The sequence below is a fragment of the Papio anubis genome, chromosome 10 (assembly GCF_008728515.1).
Source record: "Papio anubis isolate 15944 chromosome 10, Panubis1.0, whole genome shotgun sequence".
Classification (NCBI taxonomy): Eukaryota; Metazoa; Chordata; class Mammalia; order Primates; family Cercopithecidae; genus Papio; species Papio anubis.
This window is the reverse complement of record NC_044985.1, coordinates 30,729,921-30,757,461: the sequence shown is the minus strand read 5'-3', so window position 1 is coordinate 30,757,461 and position 27,541 is coordinate 30,729,921. Positions and strand designations below refer to the sequence as shown.

At 36.1% G+C, this 27,541-nt stretch overlaps 1 long non-coding RNA gene across 3 annotated transcripts in view; it reads right to left on the bottom strand.

Annotated features, from left to right (window-relative positions):
• Nucleotides 1-23,342, bottom strand: part of LOC108581276 — a 42,262-nt gene extending 18,920 nt beyond the window's left edge. For 2 of the 3 annotated variants that reach the window (XR_001893237.3, XR_004176507.1), the window contains exons 1-3: nt 21,776-23,342; nt 21,086-21,200; nt 8,236-8,338 (exon numbers count right to left, since the gene is read on the bottom strand). This is a non-coding gene — a long non-coding RNA (uncharacterized LOC108581276). Of the gene's footprint in view, nt 1-8,235; nt 8,339-21,085; nt 21,201-21,616 lie in introns of all 3 variants that reach the window. The other variant, XR_004176508.1, reaches the window with a different exon arrangement.
• Between the last annotated feature and the right edge of the window lie 4,199 nt (nt 23,343-27,541).

Genomic DNA, 27,541 nt, shown 5'->3' with positions numbered 1-27,541 from the left:
TTGCCTGAAGAGATGAGTCATGAAATTAGTTTTATATTGACTAATGGTATTTACTTATCTATATAGACACATGTTACACACATGTGAACAAATGACAACTTCCATCATTACCAGGACAAGGTCGCTGAGTTTTTCGGATGTGAGGATGGGTGGATGGGTTTTCTTTCTTTCTTTTTTTTTTGAGACTCGCTCTGTCACCCAGGCTGGAGTGCAATGGCGTGATCTCAGCTCACTGCAACCTCTGCCTCCCAGATTCAAGAGATTCTCCTGCCTCAGACTCCTGAGTAGCTGCAACTACAGATGCGTGCCGCCACGCCCGGCTAATTGTTTTGTATTTTTAGTAGAGACAGGGTTTCACCATGTTGGCCAGGATGGTCTCAATTTCCTGACCCCGTGATCTGCCTGCCTTGGCCTCCCAAAGTGCTGGGATTACAGGCATGAATCACTGCGCCCAGCCAAGTTTTCTTTTTTTCTTCTTTTTCTCTAAGCTATCCATCCTTTTTAACCCAGTGAGCAAGTGTGAACATTTCTCACACAGTCTGAAAAATTAGGATTACAAATTCTGTGTTTCAAATAAAGCCTTAAACAAACAAAGTAAGTATAAAAACTACTAGCTAGTATTCAGCTGTCTATAACTAGCTAAATATCTCACTAGGAGTATTCACTTTTTCTTATATTCTGAATGGAAAGTTTGCGGCTTTGCACAGCATGGATACTTTCTAGTTAAAATTCAGAAGCATTATCATTGTCCAGCTGAGCTGCTATGTGGGTCAACCATTCCAAGACTTCATCTTTTTTATTTTTAAAATGACTGAAATAGTATTGTAAAGAATTCAGTCCTTTGAAGCCAGCAATATATAGAAATTATATGACTGTAATCCCAGATGGAAGAGTTTTTTGGTTTTGTATTTAAATTTTGAGGGAACATTATGCCTGTGCAAGATGTCAGCTTGGCAGGTTGGAAGATCAAAGTTCTTTGTTCATGTACACCATATATGCCAAAGCTAAGACATCTCTCTCCTACCCCATTGTGCTACTAACTCTTAATAATAGCTGCCAATTCCAGCCAGGCAGAAAGCAGTTAAGTGCCCATGTGCATCCCTCCTTCGTTGAGTCTGACAGGCAAGGTGACATTGTGATGATACATTACCGATGATGGAGTTGCAAGGAATTGAACAAACAAAGCATTAGTATCCTGAGTAGTAGCCAAACAACATTCCTCAAAAAAGTCATCTCATCAGGTCCCCTCAAAGACTGAGAACCCTGTAACTTCAAGGATAGATTTTCAAACTTTAGAATTGACTAACCAATGTAAAATCTAAAATATGAGCGTAGTATTTTCTAAGAAATGAATGAAGTCTCTCTCCCCTTTTCTTTGCTTTTCATTATTAGGGAGGATAGGTCAACTTTATGATAGATTTGGGTTTTTTTTTTTTTTTTTTACAATACTTAAAACATAATTTTCCATTAAAATTTGATGTAGTCTGCTCAGTTATTTAAAATTTAGCAGCTGACAAAGTTTGGTTTCATCATTTAAAGAACTGAGAGGCTGTTTCTCCTAACATAAACAACCACTATTTTAAAATTTGGGCTGAAATAAAATAAAATTTATTGACAAAAGATTATTGTAGAACAGTTTGGCAAAATGCAAAGGTCCATTCTTTACCAATTTCAACTTGTATAAAGAAAATTTTCACGTGGTTAACTAACAAATATTTATTCACTACCCACCCATGTGCCAGTTTCTGTTAGGTATTGAGGTTATGAAAGTGGTTTCTGAGGAAGGGCGCGTTGGCTCACGCCTGCAATCCTAGCACTATGGGAGGCCAAAGGAAGGCAGATCATGAAGTCAGGAGATCGAGACCATCCTGGTTAACGTGGTGAAACCCAATCTGTACTAAAAAAAAAAACACACACACAAACAAAACTAGCCAGGCGCAGTGGCGGGCGCCTGTAGTCCCAGCTACTCAGGAGGCTGAGGCAGGAGAATGGCTTGAACCCAGGAGGTGGAGGTTGCAATGAGCCGAGATCCTACCACTACACTCCAGCCTGGCTGACAGAGCGAGACTCCATCTCAATAAAACAAAAACAAAAGTGGTTTCTGCTTCTTATGAATTTACTGTATGATGGGAGAGGAGATACATATGAATAAAGAGAATAGTAACACACCAGAGATAGTAAAATTAGAAAGAAGAGGTGACACAACCCTACCTGGAAGAGGCATCAGGTAATACCATCTACCAGAAGTAACAGTGGAGCTTATCTTACTGGGTAAGACTGAAGTTGGCCATGCAAAAGGGAGGGGATTCAAATCCTAAAACAGTCATAGTACCACAAGAGCAAGCACTGCTAGAAATAATCTCATCTAAGTAAAACCATCTCACCAAACTCCCTTTTAGAACTGCAGTCTGACTTGGGAAAAGTCTAGGTTTTCTACTAATTAAAAGCCCAAACTGGGTGATACTTGTTAATTTGTGTTGCAGTGATCATATTCTTTGTGTTTTCTTTGCTTTTTGGTATTGTCTTATTTGACAAGGAAGGAGCTAATTTTGTTTCATTCAACTTTTTCTAGGCCCCTAGTGTGTATTATGTCTAACTCAATCAACTATTTTTTTCTTTGTACTGATCTGAATACAAGGAGTTTTCTATTAATTTTGACAGTTCATTGAATCTTAAAAGTTTGCTTCAAGGTTGGATTTATTATATATTTAGATCTAGAATTTCCTAATGTCAAAAATAATGTTCCATTCTAATTATTGTTAAGAAAGTTGTATATATATTTCCAATGGAAGGAACTTACTTTATCGAGATTTTGCTGTCACAATGCAAATAATTATAGATAAGATAGCTCTTGGTGACTTGTGTTTGTAAGTAAAAGGGACCATTTACTTTTTCTAGTTTTGTTTATGATTTTTCACATTTCAGTGAAACAAATACTTACCTTCAATTCAAAATGCAGTTGCTTTTATCATTTACAAAGCATAGAGTACAAAATATTCTTTCCTATTCACAGATTAGTTTGGAAAATGAAAGAAGTTGGTCAAACTTCAGGTCCTTGAAAATATTAAAACTTAAAGGGGTTTCAAAGCCTCTAAATGCTAAAGCTTTGAAATTTTTCATATGCAAATTTTAATGGTGCATCACGTAGAACTTTAAACATCAGAGAGCTTTTTTTTTTTTTTCTTCGCGTTAAACACAGCAGCATTTTAGGATAATGTGTGCTAGCTTCTCTGTTTGTGTAACAGTTTCTGAAACGGATCTTTTCAAGCATAGTAACGGGTTTGAATTGTGTTCGCCTAAAGGCTGTGAAAACCAGAAACTGTGAAATGGAGTTCAAGCACAGCCCTTTCATAGCTGGCAGAAGTTCAGCTGTAGTTTTGGGTAGTTTGGTCAGTGGTTTCAACAAATACTTTGAAAATTTTATCTATATATAAGCATTCTTTTACTGAGCTGTTGTAAGCGAGTATTGAAGAGTAAATTCTTTATTTTTCCATCCATTATGCACTTTCTACATTTGTGGGAATAGAGACCACTCATTGAATACATTTGCTGGGTTCACTGCCAATTGGAATGTATGAATAATTGATACACATTGGATTTACTATCTTTCATTGCAAATCCCTTTACACATTATACCAGGATTATGGCTTAGGAAATGAGGTGGGTGTGAACCACACTTCAGAAGTCCAATCTTATTATTCATTGCTTCAAATACCTCTGCTTTATATATTTTTTTTCCGAAAGTTTAATTCAACTATAGAAATAAGATGAAAAAGCAAAAAAGATCTATCCAAACTGTGATCCCACGCTGTTTCTTCTAGTCTTCTGATTTTCTGTTTTGAATTTGAAGTTTATGATCAAATCTAGTGGGCTAAAAGATGTCATAATTAAAACTATGGTAAAATTCCCCTGGACACCCTTTCATTCAATAAACCTTTATTGAAGCCCTGCTTTTGACCCAAAGCCATTAGAATGTATGAAATCACTCAAGGAAACTGTCAAGCAAGTTCTGGGGCCAAGAATTCTTTATGATCTCTTATTTGAAGGGTGTTCCAGAGTTCTTCATATCCTAATGCTGTATTATAAGGTTTTAAATTTATATTGGGATTTATGATTTGTAAGCCTTCTCACATGTAAAATTATATCCGTTTCAGAAAGAAAGAGCTATAGTAAGTATGTGGATTCCAATTCTGAGCCTTCTTCTTGCTGGGAAGGTAAATTAATTGCTCCTGTTCCAACTTCAGCAGCACTTTCAGCAGTGGCTACATGTTCTGGTGGCCTCAGCTCTCCCTGAATGGATACCTGAGGTCACATCCACAGGATGACCCTGGCTTTGGGTTTCCTTTCAGTTTACCTCCATGCCTAGGAAAGTTAGGGGTAGTTTTTTGCTTTTGCTAAAACTTGGGCTCCCTCAGATACCCCTTAGCTATTTCTCCTTTTCCATTACCTGTGTGGACATTTCTTGAGTTTAAATTCTCTCTGTTTGAAATACCTAGAGTGGTATTTGTTTTCCTGACTGATATGCTTCTTTACACCTCCATTCCCCAACCCCTTGACAATGAAGATAAAAAAACAACTTCAGAGGGCTGTTTTGAGGATTACACTAGTGAAATACCTGAAGGATGAAGTCAGAGGATGGAATAACAGACAAACCAGCTGTGGGGGAAGGGTGTGATGGTGGGAGAGCAGCTAGAAAAGGTTGATAGAAAGAAAAGAGCATTTACTCAGGGCTTCCTTTCTCCTGAGCACCCTAATTTGGTTAATAATCTTTATTTTCATTTTTAAGATGAGAAAAATGAGCCTTGTAGGTTTGAAGCAGAATACCATTTATTCTATGGAATTAGAACCCCAGTCAGTTCAGACTCTAACTTTATATATTTTTGGTTTTCCTGCCCACCTTGATGACTGCTTTTGGGAAGTAAATGATGTTGAATTAGACAGGCTCCATTTTTAGGTATGGGATTTGTAGTCATTGACAAAATGCAGAACAACATTTTTTAACTGACCTTTCCTCTTTGTTTACATGAGTTAAAAAATACTATTTAATTAGAACACACACATGCTTTGTAGAAAAAGGAGAGTCGTTTTGCATAGGTTTATGGGGTATTAACTATTCCCTAGCATTCTGGTCTAGAAAACCTCTCAGGTCATGTCGAATCTCCGGTTGTTTACATTTTTTAGCCCTTTGCCAAGATGATTAAGTTAAGTCATAAATCAGAAATGTTTTGCTTTTAATTGCCCATATTGTCCATGTAAATGCCACCTTAAATTACCACCTGTTTCCCTTTTAACTGTAAGATATTTTATGTGCAGTGTCCAGTAACTCATTTTCTATCATCAAAAATAAGTCAGATAACAGGTTCACAAATTATTTGTGGAAAATACACAAATCTCTGATTTGAAAAAAGGAATACCTTAAGTAAATATGCCAGGTGTGGAAGCTAGATACAGTAGCAGGTGCAAATTCTCACCTTAATTTTTAAGTTGGTAAACCTTAGAAGGACGTGGAGAAGTGTCTATGTGATAAAAAATAAAGATCTTTAAAATTTGTTAAAGACATTCCTTTGAGGTTTTGGCAGTTTTACAGGCCAAACGATGTAGTTTATGTAAGGAAAATTACATGGAAAAATGATTTAATAGCATGACAGGATACATGAAGAGAATTTCAAAAGCTATTGACAGCTGTGGAGAGTGAGCTCATAGTTTGTGGAATGGAGCAGGGAGAACAGGTGGGCACAGACCTCAAATTTCCCATATGTGAGATACCTGGGAGGTCTACTGACTGCTGGGAGAAGTGATGATTTAAGGGAAGGAAACCAACCAGACACATGTAAATGAGGGAACCAATATTGATAAAAAAGGAATCTCAAGGAATGTGGACATTATTTCCAATAATTTTGTTCATGTTCACTTAATTGATTTTTACTTTGTTTCCCATTAGATGTTTTGTTTTTGCATTTATTTGCCTAGGGCCATACCACCCTGGATGCTCTCCTTATGTTTACAGACTGAGCAAAGCTTAGTCAGAAGTTAGGTTGGGTTAAAAAAGACCACCTAGGAGAGTTGTACATGGTATCACTTAATGCCAAAGTTGCTGATGCAATAAGAAAACCATGAATATAATATGGATTCTAAAGTTAGAACCTAAAAAACAAACAAACAAAAAAACGAAATTCAGATAGAGTTAGAAAACAGTTGTATGACCTTTGATTACTGTCCTTGAATTATTCTACTTAATCTTTATTTGTTGTTTATATTATAGGATATTATTTGAGGAAATTAATACGTAGCATTTGATAGCTACTTGATCCCCAGCACTGGGCCAAGTAGTTCACATGACTATCTCATTTAATCTCACAGTAACTCTTCGAAAGATGCACTGTAATTACTCCTGTTTTGCACATGAGGAAACTGAGGCTCAGGATCTTTAATCTATTAGTATAGTTAGAGAGAGCCCAATAAGAACAAGAAGAGACAATGGATGGGATTGGTGGATAAGACTTAGCCTGTGAAACAGTGCCAAGGTTTTAACATTTTTCAGAGTTTAATAACTTCTTAAAATTTTTAAAGTTAACTTAGAGGCTACAGGAGTAAGCAAATACACTGCCACAAAGAAGCCATCTTTTGGGCAAAATGTGCCTCAAAATACCTTTGGTACTACCTGAAGAAATAAAGAGGTTTTTTTAATCATAAAGGGATAGAGACCCCAGGATTCATGCCAATCTCCAATTTATTTAAAATTCTTCCCACAATTTCAACATCCTGCCAGCACTGACTGTGAATGAACATGGCTAGGAGAATACATAAATTGTGGCTGTGCCATTAATCAGGTGCAATCTTTCAAAGTATCATAAATTTCTGTGATCAATGTCAAGTCTCATTTTGATGACTTAGGGACTAAACCCATGGATCAGCCTGACAGAGACAAATAAGAAGCTAAATAGGGATGTGATAGTCTGTTGGGGTGGGAGATACTTGTTAGATTTTCAGACATGTCATTTATTAAAAACAAAAATACTGGATCATTTGAAACTCTTCATGTCTGTCATCTATGATTCCTTATGCTTATAAGTAGAATTTTGTGTCATTTCTTGCAGATTTTATTTCTTTTGATTTGAAATTGAAAATATTAACATTCAAGTAGTTATTTTTCAAAGCATATATTATTTCTGGCAGCGTTTCAAAGGAACTGAATTAAAAACAGTACAAAATTTGTATTACACAGTTCTTTCTTGTGAGTTTATACTTTTACTCAAAGAGTCAATGAAAACTTTTAGGGTTTTTTTAAATCATTTTTTTCTTACAATGCAATAGTACTAATGACTTCAATTTGAAAATTTAATAACAATAGGAACAGAAATAGATGTTTGCCTTTTTGTTATTATATTACTAGTAAGTCTTCTTAAAGATATTCAAATATTTTTTTAAATTTATTTTTTTGAAAACCAACAAAATGTCATCTGTGGTTATTGTCAAGTAACTTCCCTACGATAATTCATTATTACTCAAGGTTCAGTAGTGCTTGGTTTAAAAAAAAAAAAAATAGAAGTTGCTCTATGTGTCCATGGTAATACATGGAATGAGAGGCATTCACAGTTGTGGGAAACCAGCAGAGTGAAAGGTGGGAAGCTGTCACTAACTCTCAGTCTGCAGGACGGAAGTGAAGTGGTGGATCTCAAGAGTCTACTTGGGAGCTGCCCCAGAACTCAAGTGCTTCTAGGAAGTTCCAAATAACTACTGTAGCCAGGTGCACTGAGATATCTGGTTCACAAGAAGCCATGTCAGCTATCAAAGCTGCCTATAGCACCTAAGTGAATATTTTCAGAAGTTCACCCTGAAATTCCTTCAAACTTCACATCTGACATGTACTCATGTGTCTGGGTGAATCTGCCTCTGGTGAATATCGTCATTTTCTTCCCTTTTACTTTCTGAAGTTCACAGAAGTGACTGTCAGTGATGAAACTAACTATACAGGAAACCACACAGGGAAAAGGATTCTGGGGAATGTGGTTCTAGTCTTCTCTTCTGCAATGCAGAGAAGACCATCAATGGGAGTGGCAATGATGTTAACCTGACAAGAGTTAATCCAGCACAGGGACTCATATTTCATCTCAGCATCCCTTGACACTCTTTTATCCACATTTAAACTTCTGCCTACTTCTACCACCAACAAATCAGGATTTTAATATGACACATATATACACATATCCCTCATATGACCAGAGACATGCTCACCTTCTCTGGAACATGGGAGGTTTCAATGGCCCATATGTCACCATTTCCATCTCTAAATCATGTTCATTTCTTTCTTAGTCCAGTCAAGTCTCTCTCTCATGTCCTGTAACATAAAGACCAGATTAAAAGGTTAAGGTTATGAATACAGTATATATAGAAAATAAGGTAGAAGACTTGCCTTTTTACTTCACAGTGATCAAAAGGAGCTACATTTGTACCTGATAAAGCAATATCAGGCATCATGTAGAGATCTTGGACATTGAGTTTGAAACTTTGACACTTTGACCACTTGGGTTGTTTCCTTTGGGGAGGATGAGTGTATTTGCCTGCAGTAAGAAGAGGAAACCCAACATTTGGTAGCCAAAAACCAGGCATTTTGTCATTAGAGTTTATCAGATATTTCTGGTCCACTTGAACAAATGGCGGGATTGCATTCCTCCCATGCTTATAAGTAGGTGTGGCCACGTGACTTGTTTTAAACAATGGAACATGAGTGGAGATGATGTGTGCCATATTGGTCTGTGAGCTCCAAAAACCAGTGCAAGATTTGCCATTCTTTGTCTTTCTGCCCCATAGATTCTGGCAATGCTATACATACAAGCCGCTCTATGAACCTGGGTTTTAGAATGGGGATGATGAGTAACAGAGCCTGACTTAGGCTCTGATGAGCATATAATGTACAGAAAAAAAACCATATTTTACTATATTAGGCAACTGAGATTTGGGTGTTGCTTATGATTGCAGCTTAATATATCCCATTTTGAATAATATAGTCAATATTAAGTATGAAAATAAATATATTTATCAAGTTTAAAGTCCAAAGCTTTTAAATACTTGAAGAGTAAAAGTTAGAAAATGATCTTGACATTTAATGCAGCTTAGAAAAGAGGAGGACATAGAATTGGTTTAATATATTTCTGATTGTATCAAGGTTTATTAGATAGCATAGCTGTTTTTCATAAGGTTCTATCACAGTCCAGACTATGGGTCATGAAGGGTTAAAAATCACCATGGAAGTAATCTACCTACAAAATATTTGGAAGTACTGCTTACCGGTAATTTTCTGTCCTGAGGCTCATGACAGTGAGCTGAACCAATCAATTGTAAGCATAGGCCTAGCACTGTTCCAGGTGGATGTGGACATAGAGAAGTAGAAGTCTTATTCTTCTTGTGAAATTTGTCCAAAATCGGGGTATAACTGGGATTAAGTCACCAATTTGCCGGGAGAAGTATATCACAGTAAAATAAAAAAAGGAGACAAATGAAAGGATCAGTCTGAGTTTTTAATATGGTGTTATTTAAGTTTTGAATTCCAATTTCAGCTTATGAAGAGTGGGGATATAATGACTATAAGTTTGTTGTGAAGCTTAATCAATATGTCACAGTAGCTGCTCAATAAATTTGTAGGGTTTTTAATATTCATCTTTGTTAATGTTATTCTGAATGTGCATATGGAGTGTTTGGGATCAGAGATGGATGGCTTAGTAGTTACTTAATAGTAAATAACAAGTGTATAAGCCTCCTTCCCCCACTGCTTGTCCTCAGGGCAATCTAATGATAATCAATGGAAAATTTTTCCCACCTGAGTAGCCAGAAAGTACATACTCAATAAATGAGAAAAAAAATGACTTCTCTCTGCTTATAAAAGGAAAGGAGGAAGCTGTCTCTCTCCACTCCTAAAAGCATCTTTTCGGAAATGTAATGGGCCTCAATCCTAACTTTCATTTGATGTTGTTATTGACTGAATGCTTTAATGTATCTGTAGACATATATTTATATCAATTATATATGTTAATCTTTCAGCAAAAAAGGGTGGTTAACTTTCCCAATATTTTTCAATAACGGGTAGAAAGCCTTCAATCACCCAAGTCCCATGGAACAACCTTTTCCTTCTTAAAATCCTATTAACTCAACTGTTTGGCAGAATTAAAAATAAGAGTTTCAGCAACTGACCATGTCTAGAAGGCATTGATGTGTGGCCAAGGCAATAGGGCAGTAGCTGCAAGATGTTTTCTTCTGAATCCAACTAGAAAGTCATAGATCATGAGAAACCCTTTTCTAGACAATGTGAAATTGAACAGGAAAATACACTCCAATTACTGGCCTACATAAATATCCAAAGCGAACAAAGAGCATCAGTCAGGAGGCTATTGTCTTTCTAATTATGTTTCAAATTGGAAATGGCAGCTTGTTTTCTTCCTCACCTAATAGTTCTCTAAATAAATTGTCTTCTCCCTCTGTCTGCTGTTCTCTTGAGGATTTGGTTATACAGGGATAAAGAACTTCTGGTTGCGAAAAGTCTAGGTTATGAGCCAGCTAGCTTCCTATGCCAAGAGAGAAAGTGGGAATGAATGCTGAGGTTATGACATGTTGTAAACCTGACATGTTTAGCAGTTCCATTTGTTGTGATTTGGGTACTACAGAAGACTTTTGTAAATTGTATGTCTTCTCTGATGGTTAGAATATTGACATAGTGTACTGCAATGAATAGCTTTGCTTCCTGAAAATCACATATGGACTATTTGATAATACCCCTATCTTAAATTGCCTTGGTATTTCTTCAAACTAAGAATGTATCTGATGGAGATTTAAGAGAATAATGTTCATTAGTATTAGTTAATTCATACCATCAATTTGTTTTGTCTTTCTCCATCATATTTTACAAAAAAAAATTCTTAACTTTAAAATTTGATACTAAAATATTTTTCTGTTTTGCTTAATGACTTTCTTTAATTATGAATTTCTTCCATTTTTGTGAATATTACTGGGTTTAAGCTTTGCCAGTGAAATACCATCTCCATTGTAAGGTAAAAAATTTAGATAATTGTCATCAAATATCTGGGGTTGGATTTTGCTTGACTAATCTCTCCCAAGCTTGTTTGTTTATTTTTAGTATTTTATTTCTATATTCACAGAATTTGCTTTTATTCTTCAAAGTGGCAATTAACTGTTATTTTATATGATTAGGCTTATAATATTAATCATTATTTTGGTTGTAGCTAATTTCTGTCCAACTAAGCACCTTTCTAAATTGTTTCTAATTTCCTAGGAATGTAATTTTTAATATTTGTTGATGTATAGATATGTCCTTAGGAAGGTTTGTTTTTGTGGTCTAAATGGTCTTATAAATCTTTATATCAAAAACAAATGGGAGATGATCCTTGGTAGATTTTTATCTTCAAAATACCCTGTCTTTCAGTATGAATAATGACAAATGTGATGTTTTGACAAAGTGAAATTACAAAAACTAAAGACATATCATAAAATACTAAGAAGCAAAAGCTTGAGACACCTTTAAATGAAAGTTACAGAAGCTTAATTCTCAAGGAAGTTGACTCCATCAATGTCATTTTCCTGAGAGGTAACTGTAGCATGGAATATATTGTGATAAATGAAGTAACTGATCTAACATGGTACTATCAAAATGGAATACAAATAGTAAGTATGTCATTAGTTGAAACTCTTTTCTAATTATTTTGATATTTTTTAAAATCTATTTTTTTTTTTAAGTATTGCTAACTTTCACTCTCGATTGATCACAAGGACACTTGCCTGGGCTCCGTTCATGTTGAAACAGGCTTCCATGTGAAAGTGTAAATGCGCCTAATACATCTTTATGCTGGAAGATAGAAGTCTATGTGTTAGAAATACTTATTTTCTATATGTATACAATCAGAGAAGAAGACAAAACTGCACTGGTTTAGCTGTGTGATTCTGTTCAATGGCTTTGCCATTGGGGTCTGCAGAAAGGAAATAAATTGAGAATAATAATGATCATCTTCAGCAATCCTGTTATCTTTCCTCATTTAAATTTTAGCCAGATTAGAGTGAAGCCTTCCCAGGGAGACAGAGCATTAGCTATAGTTTTTGCACAAATAGACTATAGCTACAGAGAAGAAAAGGGAGCTCATCAAATGCTAGACATGAATTTGGTTTAGTACTTTGAAGACTCTGAAGCGAAAATGATCTAATCAATAACCTCAGGGTTATTAAGAATTAGCACGATCTTTCATTTTCTTCCCCCTCTTTCCCACTTGTGGTTTTATCTTAGAATCTGGACTCGCTTCCTCAAACTTAGGCATTTCTTTTCTTGATGGACCATGTCTAACATGGTGCCCATATATCTTCAAATTCAGAGTGAAGATTTGGGTTTCTGAGCAATCTGTGACATTTTTAAAAAATTTCTTTTTAAATTATACTTTAAGTTCTGGGGTAAATGTGCAGAACGTGCAGGTTTGTTACATAGGTATACATATGCCACGGTGGTTTGCTGCACCCATCAACCTGTCACCTACATTAGGTATTTCTCCTAATGCTATCCCTCCCCCAAACTGCCACCCCCCCCCCCCACCCCCCGCCAAGAGGCCCCAGTATGTGATATTCCCCTCTGTGACACTTTTTATAAGGTAAAATTCTCTAGATTCAATTAATGATTCATGAAGCACATAACTTGTTAAAGATCAATGGCAAGAATGACTATTGGTTTTGAATTTGACATGATAAAACTGCAACTGATCAGGTAGAAAGTAAAGAATAGTGTGGAGGCACACCATTTTTGCTCATAGGTGTTCCTACTGTTCTAGAACAAGCCATACTACATTCACAAATGGGGTGGAATACCTGAGAACACCTGATTGGTTAGTGATGGGCAGTAGAGATGAAGTTCTCTTTCCACTCATTAAACCCCAGCTGGGATAAACAGAATATCCCATGCTCCCCCAGTAAGTATGTAAGAGTATGTAATTACTAATGTAGATGAGGCATGACATTTTCATCTGAGATTTTTTATCATCTTCGTAACTGGCTAAATCTTTTCAGATATCATGTCAGGTTCCCCTACAATAAGAACAAAACAAATGAGCACACTCTTTCCTTGTTAGATCAAGTGTAATGAAACTCATTTGCCTAAAAGTTGGAATGGGGCTGTGTTAGGAACTAGAGTAATATCTAAATTTTAATAACAATGGATAAAATATAAACAGGCCTAATATCATCTCTGTTAGTTGTTGGCAACTCATTAATGCCTCTTGAATTTTCCTGTAGCCTGATCTAATTCAGATAGGCTAATATATAAATTTTCTTCTGTCTTATACGTATAGATAAGGCCAAATACTCATGAAAACGATTAGAAAACTAATGATGGGGTTTAAATAATAATGCCCCATAAACGGAATGTGCCTTGAGGGTCTCAGTAATTAACTATTGCATTTTGTACAGTTGAAACAAGTTTTTAACCTTCATCTAAAACAGGTCCAGTGAATTAATGCTAGATTTAGCTCTAGTAGAGAATGTACAAATTCACGTAAATGGATTAGACAGTGTTCAACTCTTTATTAAAATATTCTTTCGTAGCATTTGAAAACATCAAGGTAAACTCATGTGGCACATTTTTCTGGTTTTCTTTACAATGTAGTAGTGTGATAGGTACGAGAACTTCCAATAAAAACGCAGGAATCGTAAACCTTTTTGCTCACTAACCCTGACTATCAGCTATCCAGTTATTCCGGAGTCACAAGCCTTGACTGTGCTGGAGATTTTCTTTCAGATGTACTTTGAGACGAATAATGTTTTGTGTGATGAATCTGCTGTTTGTATTTTGAAAATGGTTATCTGGGCAAAGGGTTTTTCGATAGAAAGCAGTGGTGATGAATCCAGATAAACTGAAAACTGCTAAGCTTTTTTTGCAACTGACAGTCAGAGTGGTTTTTGATCTTTAGCTTTGTATAAAAGGGATCTTTTCCCAGAGATATTCCTTAATAAAATTAGCTAATTATATGTATACCTGTGTGTGGATGTGTGTGTGTGTGTGTGTGCATATGAGAGAGGCAGACGTGAAGAGTGTTATACTCTCAATAGTGAGTTATGGAATAAATGTCAAATTTGCTTCATGTTCAGAATATGAAAAAACATGGGAGAGATCAGACTACGGCTTACACAGGGTCACATATGCTACATGTTAGTGATCAACTGTTAGTCACTAACTAACAGAGTTTGAAAACTGAAGCAATAGTTTGTGTACTTGATGTTATGTTGGATAGATCCTCAGATTTTCATGGATGCATTCACAAGCTTCATATTCACATTTTATTTCAGAAGAGAGCATTGCAATGTTTTTGTCTTTTTTTTTTTTTTTTTTTTTTTTTGGTCAAATCAACCCAGATTTGCAAGGAGTTTGTGTAGAACACAGTCTGTAGTTTAACTGGAAAATACATTCCAGTTTTTCAGATAAGTTATAAATTAATCAAGATTTGAAGAATTTCTATTAGTTTGCATTTTTATAAACTACACTGGGAAATGATATATAGTGTTTGAAGCATGTTCTGCATCAGTTGTGATATAAAACTAATAAGATGGAAAATTACTTTGAGAAGAAAGCGAGTTCCGTATTAGATAATTGGCCCTTTTTATTGAAAATTATTCAATAAGTGAATGACATTTGGGAAATTCAACATTTATGATGCTGAAATAATATCTCTTTATACAGAAATTTTTAATTTAAAGAGGTTTTTTTTTGTTTTTTACTATGTAAGTGGAATATATTATATGGAAGCAAAAACCATAAACTTATCTCAGAATTTCTCAAAGTAAGCTTTATGAGGCACTGCATACTCAGAATTCACAACATTTTAACTTTTATTATCATTATTTTTCTTCCCAGGTTTATGGAAAATAAGATTTTCTTCCCTTTAATTTTCTCCAACACTAATTTTATCCTGAAATGTTAACAAGTTTCAGAAAGATAGAAGTTTCGAAATGTTTAGACAAATATGATATTATTTTAGAAAATGTGGTATTCATTGATGTGTTAATTTTGTCCCACCCTAAAACAATTAAGTTAAATTGCTAATAAATTTATGAATTCTACATATGTTATATGCATATCCATATGGAATTTTTATTCAACCCAATATCTGCACAGTAAGTTGTCAATAAATTTTCATGAAGAATGGGTTGCACTAAGATTATAGTAGAATCTAGTACCTGGAAAATTTGGTCACAAGCATGAAAAGCCCCCTCCTCTTTTTTACTGTCTTTCACCCCAATGTGGTCTTGCTGGTTAGTTGGTGACAACTTTCTGATGATGCTGCTATTAATGTCTTCTTGCTTTTGTTAGCTGAGGTTTGTTTTTCCTGACCAACCTACTTATTTTGTATTTCATTTATCTCCCCAAATATCCTTAGATCTCTGCTAATTATTTTTCTTCATTTCTCTTCTATCCCACCTCTTCTTCAGAATTGACCTCAGTTCACTTTAACCTGAAATACAAATGTGTAAACCAGTATCTTCTGCCTCATTTTCTTTCCTCTGAAATATATTTATCAGTCAATACATATTCCAGTTATCCACCTCTGAGTGTAAAGAACTTCCACTGTCCCTCCCAGATGCTGTGAGTATAGGAATTCACAAATACCAGTGGGTGCTAGAATCCTAATAATGGTAATAATAAAACAGTTAATATATATTGAGCACTTACTATGCCAAATCTGGACTAAGTGATTTATACAGATTTGCTCATATGATTCTTCCAACCATATCATAAAATAACTGCTATGTTTATCTCCAATTTATAGCCTAGGAAACTAAAACTTAACATGATCCACCCAGGTAAGAATTGGCAGAGGTAATGTTTGAATCAGGGTTACTGGTCTCTAGAAACCACATACCTCTGTAGGAAGGACCCATGTCCCACAGAGAGGCAGGATATCTGACTAGTTTAAAAAATAATAAATATGGCCTTCAGACTTATTGCCTATAGGGATCCTCACTCAATAACCACATACAAATTCATACTTTATTAAGTAAATATTTTATTATTTGTTTAATAAATATGTCTTAAGTACTATTGAAAGTATTAAGGTGAGTCATAAACAAAATTGATAAAGTCATGAATATCATGCAGCTTTCATTCTAATGGACAGGACAGATGGTAACTGCAAATATAATATATGCATTATGCCTGGTAGAAGTAAGTTCTATTAATAAAAATTAAGCAGGGTAAAGGGAAATAGAATTGTGCAGGGGACTAACATTCTCTCCATTTATTCTCTGATACGGTGCCATTTGAATAGAGAACAAAATAAACTGAGGGGGTGAGCCATGAAAATATCTAGGGGAAGAGACTACCAGGTAGAAAGAGTGGTAGGTATAAAGACCTTGATACATAAGCACACTCTGCCTGGTGCTTCGGATAAATAATGAGGACTTTGCGGCTGCATTAAAATGAGCCAGAGGAAGTACAGCACAAGAGGTCAGAGGAAGAGAGGGGAGCTAGATCATATAGAGTCTTGTGGGTCATAGCAAGCTCATTAGAATTTACCTGGAAAGAGCTGAGAAGCCCCGTAAATCTGAGGCTTTTGACCAGATTTATTATATGACTGCTGTATGGAGAGTCAACTCTAAGGAGGCAAGAATCTGCCGAAAACCATTGCAATAATTCAAGTGAAAGATACACGTGGCTTAGAATAAAGTAGTGATGGGCCAGGTGCGGTGGTCACACCTGTAATCCCAGCACTTTTAGAGGCCAAGGCAGATGGATCATGAGGTCAAGAGATTGAGACCATCCTGGCCAACATGGTGAAACCCTGTCTCTACTAAAAATGCAAAAATTCGCTGGGTGTGGTGACACACACCTGTAGTCCCAGCTACTTGGGAGGCTGGGGCCAGAGAATTGCTTGAACCTGGGAGGCAGGGGTTGCAGCGAGCCAAAATCGTGCTACTGTACTCCAGCCTGGTGACAGAGCGAGACTCCATCTCAAAAAAAAAAAAAAAAAAAAGAATAAAGTAGTGGTGCAAGTGATTAATACATATACACAATACACACACATTTGCATACATACATAAATATAAATTTTTTGTTGAAATGAAATGCATGTATACAAAGCACACATCATAGGCATACAATTGGATGAATTTTTTTCTGTTGGGAATACTAGTGTAACTAGCTCTCACATTAAGAAACAGAACATTATAGCCCTAGAAACTCCCACACGCTAAATTGTAGTCATTACATAGGCCACCTTTGGCAAAGATAAGCAGTGTTCTTACTTATTATGACAAATTCTTTAGCAAAGGACCAGAGAGTACATTTTTAGGCTTTATGGACCACATGTGGCTTCTGTCACAGTATTCTTTTCAGTTATTTTGATAGTTTTTCTATGTGTACAATTATATGTTAGAAATCATTTATGCCATCATAAATTTGAGAACCTTGCTCTTCACTCTTCTACCTTCCAGAAAAATAGACAATTTTGAGCCCCAGATCTTTCATTTCCAACTTGTAAGCCCTAATATGAGGCAGCTTTTGATCCAGAGACTTGAGATTTTGTTTCCAAAAAGAAAAGTTATCTGCCCCATTCTGCTTCCAAGACATATGTGGACTCTGTTACTCAGTTTTGTCTTCACTGAATTATCCTAGCTATCAATAATGAATTGATCAAAACAATGAATGATAAAGTCTTTACAATCCAAATGCTATTCAAATACTGCTCTCCTTTTAGAAAATAAAGCAATAGCTTCACTCAGTTCATATTGCTCAGAGTCTGCAGCAGTCACTTGTAGAATCAGATGTTGGAAATTCCAGAAGCCTGTCCAACACCATGATAGTCTTGATCTAATCCAGAAGTACACTTTCCTCAGAATCAATATTTTAAAATATTATATTATCTGAAACTTAAATGTTAGACCTAAAACCATAAAAACCCTAGAAGAAAACCTAGGGAATACCATTCAGGACATAGGCATGGGCAAGAACTTCATGTCTAAAACACCAACAGCAACGGCAACAAAAGCCAAAATTGACAAATGGAATCTAATTAAACAGCTTCTGCACAGCAAAAGAAACTACCATCAGAGTGAACAGGCAACCTACAGAATGGGAGAAAATGTTTGCAATCTACTCATCTGACAAAGGGCTAATATCCAGAACCTACGAAGAACTCAAACAAATTTACAAGAAAAAAACAAACAGCCCCCATCAAAAAGTGGACAAAGGATATGAACAGACACTTCTCAAAAGAAGACATGCATACAGCCAACAGACACATGAAAAAATGCTGATCATCCCTCGCCATCAGAGAAATGCAACTCAAAACCACAATGAGATACCATCTCATACCAGTTAGAATGGCAATCATTAAAAAATCAGGAAACAACAGGTGCTGGAGAGGATGTGGAGAAATAGGAATACTTTTACACTGTTGGTGGCACTGTAAACTAGTTCAACCATTGTGGAAGACAGTGCGGCGATTCCTCAAGGATCTAGAACTAGAAATACCATTTGACCCAGCCATGCCATTACTGGGTATATACCCAAAGGATTATAAATCATGCTGCTATAAAGACACATGCACACATATGTTTATTGCAGTACTATTCACAATAGCAAAGACTTGGAATCAACCCAAATGTCCATCAGTGACAGACTGGATTAAGAAAATGTGGCACATATACACCATGGAATACTATGCAGCCATAAAAAAGGATGAGTTCGTGTCCCTTGTAGGGACATGGATGCAGCTGGAAACCATCATTCTGAGCAAACTATCACAAGAACAGAAAACCAAACACCACATGTTCTCACTCATAGGTGGGAATTGAACAATGAGATCACTTGGACACAGGAAGGAGAACATCACACACCAGGTCCTATTGTGGGGAGGCGGGAGGGGGAGGGATAGCATTAGGAAATACACCTAATGTAAATGATGAGTTAATGGGTGCAGCGCACCAACATGGCACATGTATACGTATGTAACAAAGCTGCACGTTGTGCACATGTACCCTAGAACTTAAAGTATAATAATAAAAGAAAAATAAATAAATAAAATATTACATTATCTAAGAAAAGGAATACCTGACTACCAAGACAGTTTTAGATACTTAGAAGGGTTCCCTAGGATGCTCATTACTACTTCACTAGGGATAGAGTAATCATACCTAGACAATACACTTGCTGCAATTCCCATCAAAATACCACCGTCATTCTTCACCGAGCTAGAAAAAATCCTAAAATTCATATGGAACTCAAAAAGAGCCTGCATATCCAAAGCAAGACTAAGCAAAAGGATCAAATCTGGAGGCATTATATTACCTGACTTTAAACTATACTATAAAGCCATAGTCACCAAAACAGCATAGGACTGGTATAAAAATAGGCATATAGACCAATGGAACAGAATAGAGAACCCAGAAATAACACCAAATACAGTCAATTGATCTTCAACAAAGCAACCAAAAACATAAAGCTGGAAAAGGACACCCTATTCAATAAATGGTGCTGGAATAATTGGCAAGCCACACATAAAAGAATGAACCTGGGTTATCATCTCTTACCCTATACAAAAATCAACTCAAGATAGATCCAAGACTTAAATCTCAGACCTGAAACCATAAAAATTCTAGAAGACAACATTGGAAAAACCCTTCTAGACATTGGCTGAGGCAAAGACTTCATGACCAGGAAACTAAAAGCAAATGCAATAAAAACAAAGATAAATAGATGGGACTTAATTAAACTAAAAAGCTTCTGCGCAGCAGAATTATTACTGAGTTTCAAGAATGTGTGAGGCCAATACCCTTGTCAAAAGGGATCCCTAAGTTAACCCTCAGGTTCAGTGATTTGCTAGAACTCAAAGAACTCAGAAAATCTGTTTTACTAATGGTTATGGCTGATTATAGTGAAAGAGAACAGACTAAAATCATCTAAGGTCAAAGGCTGATAGAGCAGAATCCAGGAAAGACTAAGTTCAAGCTTCTATTAATAATTGTTCTCTCCTAGTAGAGTCCCACAGACAGCACCTAATTCTTCCAGCAACAATCTGTAACAACACAAACGGGGTGTTGTCAACAAGGTAAGCTCATCTGAGACTTGGTGTCCAGGATTTTATTGGAGCTTGGTCAAATAGGCATGGCATGCCCATGAGGCTGACCTTAGTTTCTCAGCCTTCAGCCCTTCCAGAGGTCAAACTGATATTATGTGGCCCAAGGCCCCAACCATAACTTAACATTGTTAGCATAAACTGCCTCACATGGCCGAAGGCTCCAGGTAAACAGACACTCTTATGAGGTACCATATTCTAAAGGCTTAGATGCTCCTAGTAGCCATTCCGGGTCCCATCCTTCCTTTGGAATGGGCAAGGTTTAGACACCTCAGACCTGCTGAGTCAACCTGTCCCTGCACAAGCGTATTTTATCGCTCAAATTTAGGAGATGCAGCCTTTATACAAGATCTCTTTCCATAAATTTCCCAAGCAGAATAACTCCAATTTGAGACCACAATTTTATCCCACATATGAAAGAGCTGTCTTTCCCTCTTCTGGTTGAAATTCACTTATCTCCTGTCTACCTCCACCAGATTATAGCATGTTTTATTCTATGAAATGTTTTGCTATTGCTATATTATTCAACATTTGAAGGCTCTGAAGAACTGACTCAGTCAGATATTGCTATGCAACACACAACCACAAATATCTCCGTGGCAAACAATACTAAGCATTTATGTCTCGCCCTGGCACCTGTGAAGTGGCTATAATTATTTTGCATCTGTGAGAATCAACTCTGTTCCATTTGTCTCATTTAGAGTTCCCAACTGGAAGCGTAATATCTACCTGGGGTTCGTTTTTCTCATGGCTTTAACAGAAGCACGAGATGACAAGCATAAGGGCTTAACCATATTTCAAGCCTCTACTCATGTCACACCTGTTAATATCCATTGGCCAAACTAGTCATATTGCCAATGCCAAAGTCTAGGGACAGAGAATTACATGTCACCAACCGTGTAGGCCATGGCAAAGGAATGGATGAATAATAATTCCACAGGTAAGTGAAGAATTGAGAAGATTATTTTACATACCTCCGAGGACATAGTGCAATGGAAAAATTTAGGAAGTTTTTCAAATCCTGGTTTGGCTACTTGTTCACATACATAGATGCAGTTACTCAGCATTTTCATTACTTGGTTTTCTCATCTGTAAAAAAGAAATAAAATAATTATTCAGAATTTTGTTGTGATGATTACAGATGTTATATATGAAGTGCCTAGCACAGAGTCCTGATAATAGGTACACAATTAATGATAACATTTATTATTATAATGAAGATGTCTCAGAGCTTCCTCCTCAGAAGCACTAATGAGGATAATAACAGCTGATATTTATTGAGTATCTACTGTATACTCAATATTATCCTAAGAATGTAACAGGTAGAAATTCTTTCATATGATTTTTGTGTGTGTGTGTGAACAAAAGAAGGTGAGAAAAGCTAAGAAACATGCCTAAAGTTAGCTTTCATTGTATCTCAAACTATCTCAAAACTAAGTGGCTTAATATAACAATTGTTTATTTTGTTTATGACTTTATGGGCCAGCAATGAGGACTGGACTCACCTAGGTTGCTTTTCTGGACTCATCTGGATGCAGGCATGTATCTGCAGTCAGCTGCTTGGTTGGCAAAAGCTATCTATTCTAGAATGGCCTCGGCTGTTATGGCTCATTAGTGTTCCAGTGACCTCTCATCGTCCAGCACAAGAGCCTCGGCTTATTTACCTGGTGGCTGGGAAGGGTTCCAAGACAGCAAGTGGGAAAGTTTGCTTGAGGCCTTGGCTTCTGATGTGCATCACGTTTACCTCTTTCTATTAACCAGAACAAGTTACAAGACCAGTCCAGACAGAAGGCAACGGAGAACAGAATCCATCTCTTAATGAGAAAAGTGGCAAGGTCACATTACAAAGAGCATGGAGGCAAGAAGGAATAAAGGATTATGAGCCAATTTTCTAGTTTACTACAATCTGCCTCTGGCCACAATTTTCACCTTTCTACCCATGTACAACATCCTCTTCCTTCTCATAGGATCCCTAAAATTCTCATGGAACTATGACATCAGGCTTGAATTCTAGAATTCAATTATCCATTTAAAGTTGAGAGGAAGCCCATTAAATGTAAATGTTTTTGATCCAGAGAGTCATGAAATTTTAAAAAATATATGTCCCATAAACATCCAACCTGCAATATTAATACAGGGATAAGGTAACTGATAAATACTGCCATTCTGAAAGAAAAAAATGGGAGGTACATAGCAATTACTGGTCCATTGGAAATTTAAAATCTAGGTAGAAAAATGTTGTTAGGCTCCCCTACCTGGGAGGAGTAACTATTCGTTAAGGCAAGGTGCTGTTTTTTGGGGGTGGTTTCCCAGTTTTTTGTTTTTCATGACTATTGGATCTTGACTCTGCTCTCTAGAACATTCTCTCTTTTTAATTTCCTTCCTTAGCCTTTTGAAAAACGTTCTCAGTCAGCTTCTGGATCATAGAAAGTTGCACCCACAGAGACCTTTTTGCAATTTAAGTAAAATCATTCTTTCAAAATTCAGGTTGATGGCACTTTTATAAATTCAGTTTCTTCCAAATCATGGTGGACTTACTATGAGTTTAATTTATGTGCATGTCATTTGTTAGAAAGCCATACCCTGACTGTTTTCAAGACATGCCTCTCTGTATAGACTTATTTACTCTGGGATTGGGCTTCTGTGAGACCATACTCTTACAAAGTTGAGGAGCTGTATTTTTTAGTTTGAGAGCGAACTAGACAACATATAAATTCTTTCAGATTTCTTAACAAAGGATTGCGGAGCTACACCCTTGAATTGATTTTTTTTCTTCTTGATGCCTCATTTTACTTTGAGAATTTTTACTGGATGGAAAGACAGAAGATACGAAACAATTATATTTTCCCACCCAGAAAATTCTGTCCCCTCTGTGTTCCCTCAGAATTCTCCTTGCAAGCTGGCCATGTCTTTATTTAGACCATTTCTTTCTTCTTGTACCTATATGTAGCTAGGACCAACCATCTGACATTTCAACATTCTGTGGAGGTCTCTTTAGCCAAAATCAAAAGTTCATTATATACACTGGCCATCTTTCAAGTTTCTATAGGCAACACTTTTGACAATTATTTTATTCTCAAAAATACAGATCACCATTTTTTTCCTAACCTCCAATAACAATTTGATTTTTTTTCTCTGCATTTGCTAAGAGTTTGTTTGCCATTTTTCCATCCTCTGCTCAGTGCTTACTGCCAATGGCACTTATTTTAGATTTTTGTTATGGCAGCACCTCAATTCTAGGAACCAATTATTTCTGCATCAGTTAGCTTTTGCCATGTTAAAAAAATCACACAACTTCGCAGCTTAAAACAACCATTTCTTTTATTTTTCAGCACATAATTCTGCTGGTCATTAATATGGACTGGGCTCAGCTGAGCTTGTGTTTGCAGTCAGCTGCCAGGTCAGCTAGGGACTAGAGGTCTAGAATGGCCTCAGCTGGGGCTGCTTCCCTTGGTTCTGTGTTTTCTCATCATCCTGCAGGATAGCCTGGGCTTGTTCTCATGGTGACTGGTCAGAGTTTCACGAGAATGAAGAGAGGCAAGCTAAGATTTTTGGGGCCTAGACTTAGAGCTAGCACACCATCACTTATGCTGCATTTTATTGACCAGAACAAGTTACAGGGCCAGCCAAAATATAGGAGAATGGCAAATGGACTCTAGATGTTACATTGTAAAGGATATAGATATTCAGAGTACAGAAGAATTAGGGATCCTCTTCCAATATACCATACCTCTCACTATTAGTAAATTTTGTTACCCTTACTGTTTTCTCAAAAACACTATTACATTGGTATTATTCCATGGAAAAGCATGACTGTGGCTTCACCAAAACTTTTCTGCTTCCTTGAGCACAGACACTAATTTTCTGACCACACAACCTGCCTATATATGTATTAGTGTCCTACTCCCAAGCCTTCTCACTGGTCTACTTGTTTCAGTAGGCAGTTCCCAATCTGACTTTTGCCTACCTGCCTCTCTCCATCTTTGTACAATTCTAACTGGTTGAATCCAGGCCTGTAGATTTGCTTGTCTTTGGGTGGCTTCTGGTCTTCAACCACCTTATAAGCAACAGCAGCACCAATCAGTCCGTTGTTTGAAGGAAGGCCCACTTACGTAACTCCTGCATGCCCCACCTCAGTGATGATCATGTTCCATAGTCCCCTCTTCCATTATGCACCTTCTTCTGATCACCTCCACTACTGGGCTTTTCTCATGAGTTATAAATTATCTAAAAAATTGATGTCTCAAATATGTAATTTTATTTTCTTAATCTTATTGTAATCTATAGAGGACACGTCTAATTTGATTTTCTTGTATTTTATCATAAAAATTTCTTTTTATATTTTTGCTTAGAAGGTATATGGGTAGGACTGAATAAATAGGTGATAGGGCTTATTATATAACAGAAATTAATAATTGATTTGCCTCATGGTCAATTAATTAATTTGTTAATAATTACCTAATTATTGGTCAATTTTCTCAACATTCTACAGAAAAGAGAATCATATTGATTTTGTACAGAAGTAGAAGATTTTGCCAGAATGAAAATCTGCTTCATCAATCATCCCGTGATTTAAAGGGTGCAACCATCTAAATATAAAAATATTGGAAGAGTTGCTTACAGTTCTTTAGAGAAGCACCCTGAGCTGAGTGAGTCACCCTACATTTAAGCTCTGATTGGATTGGCTTGACACTCCCAAAAGTCAGAGCTCTATTGGGCAGAGTTCATGAGTATTATCTCAGAGGGGACTTATATTCATAAATGCTTACATATGACTTTTACAGTAGCCTCTGGCCTAATCCTCTGTGGCTAGGATGGCATCTATTTTAACACCACATATATGCTCTATTGTGTAATGTGAAAGAGCTAGTAAAAGTAGGAAAAATTTGTTGAAAATATGTTCTTCAAAAACTAGCTATGCAGAGAAGAGAAATACAGCTCCTACCAGTTCAATGGTGTTAACTCCATGAGTTAGGCCCAAATCCTCTTTTCAAGTCCAGAAATTGTTATAAACGAGATGGGAGGCTTGGCTACTTCTTTGACTTTCAAGTCTCCAATCTTTATTAACTTTGATTTTCATCCTTTTATTTGTGTTTTTATGGATAGTTCTATAAAGGAAATATGAAACCTACTTAAGAACATTCAAAGAAAAAGGTGAAGATACAGAATTACACCAAAAGGCCACATGTTCATTAGGATGGAGAATAAAATCACAATGTGTCTCAAGATCCATTTAAAACTCCATTTATGAATATTTGCTTTTTCTCTGATTTTTTTCTGAGAGCATAAAATAATTTTGAGATGATTCTGAATGTTTTAAGTTAAAGAAAGTTTGCGCATTAAGGGCACAAGAATCCTTTATAGTTCACATAAGCACACACGCACACATACACACATACTAACACACATTTATTCCTCTTTCTAATCTACATTTGTTGGCCAACAGTATAGATGATGAAAAGGATATCCTCCCTCATTATATCAAATAGCACCACCAGCTTGGCTATGAATTTTACCCTGAAATAAGCAACATACACACACACATGCACACATGCATACATCTTTCTTTAAGTAGAAAATAGCCCTAACTCTGATTCAATTCAATAACATATACTGTTACAAAATTAAGACATAATTGAGCAGCATTTTTGAGAGTTGATAATGCAAAATTGATATGTTATACTTTTCTTACTGCCCTTGATGTAATATTTAGCAAACCAGTATTTATTATGGGAATAATGGTAACACAATTGACAACCCACTGGGATAAATGGATATGTTTAGTTATATAAGTTATGGGAATTGCCTGTCATACTAGTACACCCATTTTAATTTGAGCTCTAGTGGAAAAATCAATGCTTAGAAAATGCAAGAGGGAAACAATGACTACAACATTTTTTTAAATGTCTAAGATATTACATGGTTTTTTTTTTTGTAAGCAAAACTGAATAAGGATAGCTTTGTTTCCTAGAAAAAGCTAGATATAGTCCTAAAATAAAGTTGCACATGATTTTAAAGTAGATTCTCATTCATCTGTATTCTCTGGCCTTTATTAACATTAAGTAAAATATGTAATAATTTGAAAGTAAAAATTGAAGAAGAGTTCAACTTCAAAATGAAAATACCTCGAAATAAACTCCTTTATCCCCATGAAACATTTATTTTGCTTCATGCATGTTAGTTCATAGGCTTTCCCCCTTGAGTCCCCAGTGTAACATTAAAGAGAATTTAAACATTTCTTTCTCAGCATGGAAGCTTACGAGCTAAATAAGATGGTAACATGAGCAGAGACTCACAAGGTAGGCCTCCCTTCCCACCTCAGACCAACTTGCAGATTGGCATTCTCCTATATCAGACCTCAGGACGATATCTAGTTAAAATCTTTACTTGTCCAAGAAATTGTGTCATCCAAGAAATAAACATACCCTCTAATCTCTTCGCTGTAAAGTAAATGAGCTTTCAGAACAATTAGGATTATACAGAGTTAAACTGAAATGCCTTAATGTGTACAACAAAGTTAGTTTAGAGATAGTGCCAAAGGTTGATATGTGAAAGTCAATATGGCTCTTGTCCTTTGGTGAAGACATGGAACACAGGGTTTCAGGAACAGAATTAAGCTTCCATTTCTGGACGTATGATGGAAGCTATGTCTTATTCATGGAGGTCATAAACAAACCCAGGAAACAAAATCAATAACTTTTGGAATTCTCTAAGCCATGAAGCAATACACTTCTGACCAAGAAGAATCACCTGCTGTGGAGATTTGGTCTGGGCCTGATACGTTTGCACTGAAGTCTTCTCTACTCAGATCAGGAAAAAATGTTTGAATGGGGGTGATTCAATTCAGAGGGAAACACAGAGAAGCAGTTTGAGAATTCTCTCATTGTGGCCTGCTATATATGATATATAAATTTTTGGGTTTTTAGGAGTCTGTTTAGGAAAGATATATAGAACGTAGCATGCTATAAAAATAACTGGATTAATTGGTACATTTTGTTACTCCACTTATTGAGAAAATGGAATCCAGATTCTAATTTTATTGACAATTACGGCATTCCAGTAAAATTTTATAGTTGATTGATATACCTATGTAGATTTATGTAACCAATATTTGCCCTAATTTTATGGTATGCAGTGGATCTCATGTGAGGAAAAAAAAAAATCTACCTTAAAACTGCTCTTTGTAGCTTACTAAGAGATCTATTTTCTCCCAAATTTACATAAGCACAGAGAAGGAAACTATTCTAGTGTGACTAATTGTAACAGTAATCTGTCCTGTTTTTGGAGCATGCTTTTGTTTGTCAGATATACCATATAATATTACAGCTAGCCATCTCCCCCAACTCTCCACTCCCTAGAACAAGCAGCAGGTTACAAATAAATTTGACCTGAATAAGAATCCAAATATAAAAAAGGAATATTAGCAATTT